Here is an 8,497-nt window from a genome sequence, read left to right as displayed (position 1 = left end):
GACTGAGTCATGAGAAAGTTGAACTATGTTGTCAGGAAATGAGGCTAAAGCTTCATATGATTGAGGTATCAAAAATAATGAAGGGAATTTGAAAAGTGGACAGAGGATATAATCTTACTAATTCAAGATAAGCTGATTAAATGTGCATCCGGATGTTAAAGATCTTCACATAATGAGTTTCAAATATATGGAATGTACACATCAGAAGGCCATTGATACGAAGTCAACTAATGGAAAAAAGATATATATTTGAGAAACAGGAGTATTACAAGCTATTGGGAAATGGCCAAGGTAGACTGGACAGGCGTAGTTAATAAAACATGATGCAGCAGATTAATAGATGAAATAAATTACGCCTGTTCATATTTCATGATGAGGTATTCTGACCTGGAGCTAGAATTTAACATGCAGCTACAGTTACTCTCTGATTGACATGAGGAATTTACAGCAGTTAAAATTGCTTAAATTTGCATTTTGCCTCAGGAGCATTTGTGCACTGCTCTATAAAGTCAGGCCAGGTTAGCAGTTAACCATACAACGTATATCTGACTAGCTATGAGCAATGCCACAGAAGACATATTAATATTCCTACAATAAAGTAATTTTCATTAAAGTAGCCTCATTAGTGCAATACTAACGAGTATTTCAGCTTCATGGCATGTTCAATGAAAATGTGCAAAGCCATTCAGGCCAGTGACATAGGCTTTACCTAACAACATATTGAAAGTAATCTTTTTTCAAAAAGAAAGTGAAGCTGATGCATGCAGCAGTAGTAGATTCAATTTATCAGTTGGAAGAGAGTGTCCAGACCGTACATTTCCAAATCTTAATATCAAAGAGTGAAAGATCAGAGTTCATCTGGGCTTTTTTAAAAGAAATATGTATGCTCCCTAGAGTTTCAGAATGTTCTTCAGCACCTCTCTTCCTACATTGCCACTGCCATTCTAAAACATTTACCATCTTAATAAAAAGGGTCATGGCATCATTTTAGGAGCCAATAGGCAGTTTTTAATGCAGGCAGAGGATCTCTCGTCCCACCAGTTGGAGAGCTGGCCAGAGCCCCAAATCGCCTCCTTTGGGGAAGAGCTGCCGATATTAAGTGCCAGCATCTGAGACCTTCCCCGGGATCAAGGACCCCGGGGGTTGTAAGTCCCACCCCTGAGAGCTGCCAGCCAATCAGAGGTTTGCTTTTTGGCTTGCCACGTGGTAACTGCCCCACCCGCCACTGGTTGAATACCAGCCCTAAGGACCTCAATTTGACAGTGGGGTGGGAAAGCCATCGATGAGCTTCCCACCCCAGGCCTAATTGGGGTAGAGGTGGGTAGGTGGCAGGAGCCCTGCCCAGCAACCCCTACCCGATTAAATGCACCCCTGCCTCCAAACCCACCTTAGGGAGGGCATTAAATTTGACCCAATGTGTGCAATGAAAGCCCTCGGAGGAGCACAATGTTGGGATATTTTTTCTTCTTTATGTTCTCAATGAGGCCAGGAATCCTAAAAGATATGGGAGCAATATTCTAACTTGATCACTGTAAATTTGAAACAATTACGTTCAAATGGAAGGTTCCAGGAAAAATTATATTAATCTGAAAACAGTCCTGATGCTAAGTCTACATCAAAATTCACTCTGCAAAATGAATTTTTTAAACACCAGGGGTAGAAATTCATTTCAGGTGGGTGGTGCAGTATAAGCAGTATTGGATTGGATGTCCATTATAGGCAGCAGCAGGCATTCAGTCAATGGAAATAAATATCAGGTGCTGATCAAACACCACCTATTTTGTGCCACTGCCTGGTATAAATTTCTAACCTCAGCAGTCTACATGTTGAATTTGATGGACAAAAAAAAAAGACATTCCTCATTAATAGTGAGGCATGTACTTCTTTAAAAAAGAAATCAGTTTCTGTAAAATGGGGCTTCTATATTGACTTTTAACATTGCAAGTTGCACATGTGAAGCACAGGTATAATCATGTTTTATCAATCGGGAAAAACTGGAGAAACATGAGGTGAAATCTGTGGGCTTTGGAATTTATATGTAGTGTTGAAATTAAAAGGGTTACTTCCTGAATGCAGGAAGATTGGAATATACTCATTCCTTATCTGCTTCCAGGTGTTTGTAGAATTAGACTGTGTGCTGTAGAAGATGAGACAATTATATCTGTTAAAATGAGTAGTCTAAACATTAGAGCCAGGCCCTTAAGGAGTGAAATTAGAAAGCACTTTGACATACACAGGGTGGTAGAAGTTTGGAACTCCATTGCAATTGATGTTAGATCAAATGTTAGTTTTAAAACTGATATTGATAGATTTTTACTGACCAGAGGTATTAAGAAGAACAGGGCAAAGGCGCGTATATGGAGTTAGGTCACAGGTCAGCCATAACCTAACTGAATAGCGAAACTGGCTGGAAGGGTTAAATGACCTCGTCCTATTCCTGATTTTCTCATCTGTTCGATTGGCCTTTCTGATACTTCAAATATATCAATTGAATCGAATGTACCATGAGGCAATGATTAACCAAGTAACTTACTAGGAAAATCCATGATATATTTACCTATGAGAAAGATGTTCACTGGTGCCTCTAGAGGCAGAATGGAGACAGTTCTGAGACTAACCATTAAACCTGCAATTGTTTACCATCTTTTCATATCAAAACATCTCAAAGTGTTTCACACAATGAATGACCTTTAGAGCAGAGTGCAAAAGCTGTTGTGTTAGAAAAAGGGCCCTGTCAAGTCTTTAATATTTCCACAAACAAATCCATTTCAATCCAGCTTTTCCTGGAAATTTAAGGCAAAACAGTGGCCTAGGTAAGGTTGATTTCCAGGGACTTACAACATTATTTACCCTTTGTCGAAGTTTCCTGAATTGACCAACATAGTGGCACACCCCATCCCGCCCCCATGCAAAAGGGAAGCTCTCTCAAATTTCCTGAATTTACACAAAGTTTCTGAAGGTGCAGATTTATACCAAAAAATGTAGATACAGCAAGAATCAAAGTCATTATTTATTGAGTTTTTGAAAAGCTTTCACAGCTGAATTGTCTTGAATGTGCAGTGCCTGGTGATTTAATGACTCCAATCTTTAACGTGCATAGTGTGACTTAGGGAAGGAACATGGAACAGCTACTACACTTTCCTCAAACTCCAATTGTTTAATATGACTTCTAATTGTTTACAGAGTTTAGGCATTCTGGAATACGCAAATAAGATTGGCAATTAATTTTAGCCTAGATTGCAGTTTCAAGGTCGACACAGAACTGTTATATCTTTCAATTTCCAACAAACATAGAAATCTGCCAAAGGCAATGACACAATATCAGATTTAAAGTAACTTGACTGAATTGTTGAAGACATTTAATTGTGCCTCTACATTTTAACTCCTTCTATTACTCTCTATATTAAATTGGTTAACTGGTTTGCAATACAGTATAATCTTGCAATACTACAGTAACTGCCATGTGACAGCATCCTCTGAATTGAACATCAATGTCAGCTATATCGTTTTGAAATGTATGTCAACATCTCAGTCTCCTAACCATGCTCAGCAAGACAGTGTAGAACAATAATTAATCCCAGTTTCAGGTTTCAGAAGGTGATCACAGGCTACTTGATTTTCAACTCTACACTTTATGGTATCATCTGAACCTTTTTGATTGGATTATTGCGCCAATTCCCCTACATGTATTATGTACTTAACATGCAAGATACTCCTCAGAAAATAAAGCAGTTCCAAAAAAAGGAATATGTAGCAGGAAGTAATTCTTCATTTCTCTGGGAGTTACCACCCTGCAGAGTGATTTTCATTTCTCATTACTTATTGCTAATAGCGATTTAATATTGACATTTGTGATATGCAGGTTTGTATCATGCAAGACATTTCCGGTTTCAACAGTTCCTCTGCAGATGCAACTTCAGCTGCATGTGTGATGAGATAGCTGTCCCAGGCAGCAAAGGATTGCCTGCATTGCAAGGTCAACTGAAGGACAAGAACCATGTACAGTGCATGCAAGAAGAATCAAAGGAGACATGAAATTCTGCTGTTAACGTTCCCCTCAATGTGTACGTGAGTTATTTTGCGATTAAACAGTATGGAAACTTAGGGAATGGGGTGGGGGTGTGTTGAGAGAAAAGGTGGGTGAAATATACATACTGATAGTCTGAAGAACAGATTGAGATGCACAGGAAACAGGCTAACAGAAGGTACATAAAAAAAGATGTAGCCAGATAAAATCCAGGCTCTGAAATATTGCTGTACATCCAAATGCTTGACACATTCATATGAAATCCTTGTCTGCTATTTTAACAGAATGATATTAATGTTTGCAAAAAGTGATTAAATCGCTTCAGCTAAATAGCAGGCCGAGGAATTCTGCATGCTAATATTCACACGGCATGATTTCATGGCCTTAGCTTAAACAATTTAACTAGAACACAATGGAAGTAAGGTTGAATTATTGTGGAAGCCAATTTTAATTAATGTGCAGTTGAGAGACATTGATTGTTCACTTTCAGAGCCCATCAATGAGGTGAAGTTGTGGAACTGATTACATATAATTCTGGCAAAAACTATTTTAATTTCATGTTATTCTTTCCAGTTGCTACTGAAGGTAGTGGCAGGGAGGGGTGACATTTCATCCACTGGCAGTGCCTATCAAGTATGTACTGCCCACCATTTCTATCAGTAATGTGGGCTCATAAAATGCCCCCTTATGTACCTTCTCTATTCTGGCCAGTTCACTCCATGTCTTCTAATGTTAGTAGAAAAGGATTGAACCTGCCAATTCTATCAAATCATTCGCCACACTCTTCTTTGCCTACCTCTTGATTTATTACAATTAATTTTTCCTGACCCTAACAACCTCAACTTTCTTCGCAATTCCCAAATAATTCCCATATGCCATCATCCTCAATCCAATTAACCTTTCTACATCTTTTTCATTTTGTGTTACTTCAAGGGCTTCCTCATTAATCATTCCTCTTGTCCAACTAATTTTCTGTGTACAGTCATCATGTTATTTAAGAATTCTAGGCCCAAATTTCACATCTCAATGTTCTGTTGGCCACAAAATACTTTAAAAACTTAATTTCATGGTTGCACTGCTTCACATTTTTCAATTTCTTTTTTTAACAATCCTTTAATCCCTACCATAAATGCAAATGCCATTGAAATGAAGAAAGATAGGGCAGAATTTCACCCTTGTTGGGTGGGCTCGGTGGGGGCGGTCAGGAAACCAAGTGAGCAGCAGTGTTTAGCGCTGCCTGTGCGGGCGGGGGGTGGGGGAAAGGTTGCGAGCGGGGTGAGCGCGAACTTGGTGCATGCGCGTGAGTGAGCACTTGAAAATCTCCCTCCTTGAGGCACCGACCTGCCTGCCTCAGGGAGATGAAGAGCTTAAAAAAAAATTTAAAATGTTATAAATATAAATGTCACATGAGCAGGGACATGTTATTAATGAAATTTAAAAATTTTTATTTGCTTTAGGAAACCACATCCTGCCCGTGGATGAGGTTGCCTTAATAGTGCAAAGGTTGCTTGGTCTTTTCGCCTACCGTAAGGTTGGACGGGCAGCGAAAAATTCTACTATAATTGGTCCTTTGGTAGCCTTAACAGGCCTTTTAATTGCCGGCAGCACGCTGATGACTCCGGTGCGCGCCTGCTGAATGAAATATCGCACGACTGCGCGTTGACGTTGAGACACTTACCCGACGTCGTCACACGTCATTTTACGCTCAAGTGGGTTGGGCCATAAATATAACAAAATAAATGATTGCTTCCCTCATAAAACACAATCTTTAATATAATTAGCCTCAAACAAAAATCTTTTTTGTCTCAACGTTATATAACGTCTATTAAAACAGTCTTCACTTTCTGGGCATGTCCATAATGGCTCCTTTCCTTCACTCCCATGGTAATCCTCTTCTATAGCTACTCACACTGACCTCTCTGTCATCAATAACCATACTGCGATAGGACATAGTCAGAAAAAAAAATCTTTCAGAGGGGCACCAAACCAAGCTCCATCTACTTGTTTAAGTGGCCATGGAGGATTCCATGGTACTATCCAATGAAGATCAGGGGGGTTGTTCCAATGTCCTGGCCAACATTCATTCCTCACCAATAACCTCAAAACAGACTAATTTATTGTTTACCTAATTTGTGGGATCTTCTTGGATTCAAATTTTTGCTATATTTACATAGCAACAGTGACTACACTTCAGAAGTAATTCACCAGGTACAGAGTGATCTGGGGTGCCCTGAGGATATGAAAGGTGCTATATAAATGCAAATTATTTATTTCCTCACAGGTGACACAGTGTAATACACCCAAAAATGTGCAACTCCTACAAGATAACACAAGTTGAAATGCTTTACAGAACCATTCCAGTACCTCTTAAGCCCAGTGGTACTTATTTGCCATCCCACGTTACACCTACCTTTTTGGTCAGGGGCAATTTGTGGCACCACCGATTAACAATCTAAAGTTCCACATCCTCATTAAATGGCTCTTTCTGTTTGAACACACAGGTTTGTTGAAGTGAGAAGCACAAAGAAAAAGGGGTTAGTGTTGATTCCCTTCCCCTGGCGTTAACGAGGCTTCAAAACAGGGTCAGTAACCTTTGCCCTGATAACACCGGCCACATGGAACCCACTCCATTTTCAAAGGGGCCTTCCGATGGGTATCCACGGCCTCCTCTCTCATTTCAAGTGATCGGTTAACTATGGAAATCAGAATCCTGTAATGTCAATAACACCTCGATTGTCATTTTAGGTTGGAACTGGTTCCAATGACAATGGAACAAAAGAAGCTCGCTAAAGTTAAGTGCATAATTATTTTTTTTGATGGCTCTGAAGGGAATAGAAATCCATATTTTTTGTTACCCTTAATTGTTCTCCTCATCTTTCTCAAAGGGAGTGATTTCTTGCCTGTGTGTGGTTGCCAAGCAACCTCTGAAAGAGGCATAATTTTCATGCAGACTGTTTAACCACTGGACCCAATCACAGCAAGACTCCTCTCCCCAACACACACACACACACATATGCAATTTCAACAGAGGCCACTGAACAGCATTCAGTAGGTGGTCAATTTGATCGCACCTACCCCAGGGGTGCTAAAGCAAATTACATAGTGGATATTGAACACGGGATCTTCCTGCTCTGTATAACGTCTCTACTCAGTGGATAAACTCATAGAGCCACGGGGACAAAGTTAAATGCAAAAATTTTACAATCGAGAAAGCGGGAGGCATGAAGGCATCAGGGAAAATCAATTGAGCGAATCCAAGAAAGAGCAGAACTGAGCATCAACTAACATGAGGACTTCAGAATAGAAGAAATGATAGAACAGAAAGAAATGCTACAAGTATGGGACAAAGGGCAAAATGCAGAGCAAAGGCATACAAGAATAAACTTGTTTCACTTCAATTTTAAAAAAAAATGAAAATAAAAGATTATACTTCTCTTGATTTTAATTCTCCAAGGCAAAAAGATTAATTCAGTTCTGAAAGACTTCAAGGCTAAAGGCAGGAACATTGAAGTAACGCATGGGTACAAGTGCCACTAGGATTGGTAAAAGGAAGAGGCACAAATTAAACTTCACCAGTCAAAGCAACTCCAAATTAATCACTTCTAAGGTACAAAAACTTTAACTTCCCGTTGATTACAGGTATTCCCCAGTTTGTGTTAGTTAATGCGCAATGATGTTTTTAAAAAAATAAGCTTTTGAGGTTCGGGGTGCAAGTGTGTTAAAAATGAAAATGGAGCCCATCATGAAAACATGTCTACTTTTCCCCTCACAAAAATGCCAGATAAACGGTAACATTGCTCTGGACGTGAGATGTGTGGAATATTAAATAGCTTCTTAATTGGATGAAAATACATAGGCTGCAATTGCTCTACTGTCTCTCTTCAAATTGGTACCTGGGGATGTCAGGCAAGCAGTTAACTCCTGAGGCACTACATGTAACATATTCAAATACTGATTTTTGTAAAAAAAAATATTCTATCACAGGATGTGGGCGCTGCTGGGTAGGCCAGCAATTGTTCCCAATCCCTAAATGCCCTTGAGAAGGCGGTGGTGCGCCACCTTCTTGAACCGCTGCAGTCCATGTGGTGTAGAGACACAGTCAGTGCTGGTGGTGCTCAAGGTTGTAAGAAAAATATTCCAGGTGGATAGCAAATTTAACAGCCAACAGTGGGAGCAACAAGGCACCTCACTCAAACTAATCTAGCAATTATAATAGGAATTAGAAACGTACAGGTTGTGTTGACAGAAATTGACTGTCAAACTCTTGCTTTCCCTCGAAATATCTCACTCTGCATGACTATAAATTCCCAAACCTGCCAACAAGCCACCGTGACAAAAATAGCAAATGAAATTATTTTGCAACTTCAGATGCGCTAATAGGCTTCAACAGCATTCAAGAAATATTATTCCATAAACAACTTCACACAGGTTGCTCTTTGCTAGTCATTTTTAAGTTGTGAAGCTAGGGGA

Source organism: Cetorhinus maximus, chromosome 13 (genome assembly GCF_964194155.1).
Source record: "Cetorhinus maximus chromosome 13, sCetMax3.hap1.1, whole genome shotgun sequence".
Classification (NCBI taxonomy): Eukaryota; Metazoa; Chordata; class Chondrichthyes; order Lamniformes; family Cetorhinidae; genus Cetorhinus; species Cetorhinus maximus.
Note: the sequence above shows the minus strand (reverse complement) of the source record.